General features: G+C 41.9%; 1 protein-coding gene across 1 annotated transcript in view; it reads right to left on the reverse strand.

The window, feature by feature from the left end:
• Positions 1–4,137, reverse strand: part of prkcab (protein kinase C, alpha, b) — a gene marked incomplete in the record, with an annotated part of 113,795 nt that overhangs the window by 52,148 nt on the left and 57,510 nt on the right.

The following is a 4,137-nucleotide window of genomic DNA, read 5'->3' on the forward strand; positions in this document are numbered from 1 at the left end:
GGAACAGACTTAACTCTTTGTCGGGGTACACAGGCGGAGGTCCGAATCCAGAAGGCAGATGGCTGAACAAATCCGGCAAGGGCGAAGACGAAAGGCGGAAGTCCAGAGGAGAAGGCGGAGGTCAAAACCAGGAGATCAGAATCCAATACGGTACCATTAAGGGACAAGGCAGGAGACGTGAAACCAGAGAGCAGAARCAGGGTCAATACGAGGCAGGCAAGACGTGACATGAATGCTGGACAACTACTTGGAGAACCGTTTGWTAATCTGGCGCTGATGCTGTGGGAGAGAGGAGCTTAAATACTGAGGAGCACAGGTGAGTTGAATGAGCTGATTGAGAGATCTGTGATGGGAGGGGCAGAAGCAATGAGCAGGGAGACAAGACTATGACATGGTTAAGCAGAAAACAGGCTAGATTCATGACATAATGCCTTTGTTGGGCTGACAATAACTGGTAATGATGACTAAAAGAGATGGACGCTTTTTGATATTGAATATTATATATATTTTTTAATAGAAAAATGTGCTCAAATTAGGAATTTTCAACAAATAACCTGTTCAAACAGATTAAAAGTGCAGTTAGAGTTTCAACTAATTGCTAAAAAGTATAATGACATTCATATTGGTGCACTGTATCAGTTATTTTTTTGGTCAAATTTTTATTCATTTCATCAAAAAACAAAACATTTCACACACAACAAAACAATACAAAATAAAATAAAATGAAAGGCAGCAGACGAAGAAAAAAATTCTTATTTCTTATTCTTATTCCTTAATTCTTCTTGTCCTCAGTTTGAAAAAAAAATCTGGAATTGGTGTGTCACTAGTTCTGATTAAAGCTGACTCTGTTAAGAGTAATGGAGACTCCCACTCAGGGTAACATGAATCTGCTGTGCCTGTACTTCACAAACACAAACATCAGAGCGAAAACTGGGACTGAACAAAATCACAATGAGGAACATCTGTGTCCGTTGGCAGCACTTTAAAGCTCAAAACACTCATATTTTATAGATAAATATGCTGAACACGGTCTTGTCTTGTGAAAATGTATCTTTTTTTTCCATGCAGCTGCAAAATGTTAGAAGACAACTCATATAACAGGTAGAAACTCCAGATCCAGAGTTATAAGTTTTGGTTAAACCTTGAAAATAACACTGAGTACAATCTCAAGCAACATTTTCAGATGTCACACTCAGAGTATTGTGAATGAGTCAATACCACCACATAAAAGTTTAGGTCAATATTTCGAAGATGTTTGTTATCGTGACAGGCCTAGCCTCCATTTTCTTGTAGCCACCGACAACCCGAGTGTGAATGGGAGGAATTGAAAAGCAATTTAATGGCTGCCAAAGGTTTAAACACAGCTTGGGTTGAACTAGAAAGCTCCCAGGTGTGAAAAAATAAAACAATAAAATAAACAATTTTAGAAACACTTCAAAACATCAGTGCAACTTGTGCTTCATTCTAAAAACAGAGCGGCAATTTAAAAGCATCAGGAATTAACTAAACGACAGAACAGCATGCAAAAAAGAACAGGCTCAAAAGCAGACTACCGTCAGTGAGCAGGCAGCGTCAGGAATAATGAGGTAAGAAGCACACACGCTGAGAATAATTGCCAGCTAAGAATATCCATGAAATACTCAGACTTTTAGCTGCTGTCATTTCCATCTTAGCTCAGTGATGAATATTTAAACACACTGATTTACTGGACGTAGGGAGCATTACCTTTACAAGAACAGTGGGGAGCTATTAATATAGAAGGAACCCACACTGTCATAAAAGTTTGGGATAAAGGGAGCGCAAGCAAACTTTATCAGCTCATCTATCACTCGCCTGTTTCCTCAGAAGTTCCCATTTTTCCTCCCAGTTCCCTTGGTGTATTTATTAAGGTTTTCTCTTCCAAGAGAACCGGACAAGTGGCTGTTGATGAAGCCGTGCGTTAATCACAGTGAAATTGGTACTGAAGCCAAGGAGGACAGGTCCCAGGGGGCCATCTCAGGTGGAAACTAAATATAACCAGCGCACAATAAAACCACTGAAAACAAGGGTGTACTTTCAGAATTCGAGTGGTAGCAAGAATACTTTAAACCACCGTGCATGCAGTTCTGTGACCAAAAAAAAACTTAAGATCAATTAATTTAGACCAAAATTATAATCTTGTTTTTTGTATCTCTTGCATCTTTTGGATTCATTTTATACACTATTTATATTTGTATTATACAGTAAAAATATGGGATGTTTTCCAAAGTGTATTGGGATTATGTTTTAATTTATGATGTATTTGTTACATAAACAGATTTTCTGGCATTTCCCATCCTTCTGAGCACCTCTGTGTTTGGTGGGATGTCATTTGTCCTAAACACTCTGACATTCAGGGTGTTTGTGTCATTATGGCYCGCACAAACATGTGCGAGTCCGGATTATGTCTGATGCTCAGAGGCTGGCACGGAAACCACTTCAGCCTGTGATGTTTCTGTCCGGCGTCCAAAATTTCCCCGCAGATTACCGCTGTGCTGCTTGATGGCGTGTCTGGATCTGAAAGCCGCGCCTGACAAGGCTCACGTCTTTGATATTACAAAACCAACAAAGCCGCCACGTCYTCTCTTTTGGCTCTGATTGGGACGTGTTAAATATGCATKTTTATACAAAAATAAATAAATAAATAAAWAAGTCTCACCCCTCCAGCTTACAAATATCTTTTTGATTGACAACTTTCATATCATCTGAGGGATCAGCGGTGCTGAGACGAGGCCAAAGGGTCAACAGCTGGCCCCATCAGTAGGATGCTAATCCATGAGGTGTTAGCGATATGGGTACATCCTCAGCTGGTTTATCCATACTCCCACAACTGAACACAGGGWCGTATCAGTGATGATGTGAAACATGTCTGCCTCTAATAAGATGAACCTCTGACCTACAGATCACTGGGGATAAGCATGGATTGGTTCGTTGAGGACATATTGAAGCTGCAAGTGGGATGAGTGCATCTGTTAATGTACATGTGACGTGTTATCACCCGTGATAGGCTGCATGAGTAAATACGTTAAGGTTATGGTTAATGCAGGGCTACAATTTGACATGGTAGTTGCTAAGAGTTATACCTAATCCATATCCTGAGTGCTAACACTTTAGATTGCACATAATGTAACTCTTCAAAATTTGACCAAAATAATTGTCATTTKTCAACAAAACATGACCTTAGTTTAAAACTTTGGCATTAAAGGCATTCCTAGACCTTTGGTTTTGAAAATTTTATTTATTTTTGATAGATACAATGAAAACATTTTTTTAAATATCTCCATCTCCATCTTCTTCCACTTTTCCATAGTCAGGTTGTGGAGGCAACAGTTCCAGGAGAGAAACCCATACTTCCCTCCCCCAGCAACAATTTCCAYCRCGTCCTGGGGGACCCCGAGGCGTTCTCAGGCCAGAGAGGATACATAATCTCTCCAGCAAGTCCTGGGTCTTTCCCGGGGCCTCCTAGTGGGACGTGCCCAGAATACCTCTAAAGTGAGGCGTCCAGGAGGCACCCTAATCAAATGCCCGAGCCACCTCAACTGACTCCTTTCGATGTGGAGGAGCAGCAGCTCTACTCCGAGCTCCCCCCGGATGACGGAACTCCTCACCCTATCTCTAAGGCTGAGACCGGCCACCCTACAAAGGAAGCTCATTTTGGCCACTTGTATCCGGGATCTCGTTCTTTCGGTCAAGATCCATGCCTCATGACCATAGGTGAGGGTTGGAACGAAGACAGACCAGTAAATCGAGAGCTTRGCCTTTCGACTCAACTCTTTCTTCACCACGACTGACCGAAGCAACTGAGGACGAGGCCCCAATCCGTCGATCCATCTCCCGCTCCATCCTACCATCACTCGTGAACAAGACACCCAGATACTTAAACTCCTCCACTTGAGGCAGAGACTCTKCCCCGACCCGGAGGAGGCATTCCACCTTTTTCCGGTCAAGAACCATGGCCTCAGACTTAGGGGAACTGATTTTCATCCCAGCTGCTTCACACRCGGCTGCAAACCGCCCCAGTGCACGCTGAAGTTCTTGGACTGAAGACGCCAACATTTTATTGATAAACATGCTGAACATGTTAAATATGTTGTTTTTCTTATTAAATACTCCATTTAT

This window comes from Austrofundulus limnaeus, unplaced genomic scaffold (genome assembly GCF_001266775.1).
Source record: "Austrofundulus limnaeus strain Quisiro unplaced genomic scaffold, Austrofundulus_limnaeus-1.0 Scaffold65, whole genome shotgun sequence".
NCBI classification, from domain to species: domain Eukaryota; kingdom Metazoa; phylum Chordata; class Actinopteri; order Cyprinodontiformes; family Rivulidae; genus Austrofundulus; species Austrofundulus limnaeus.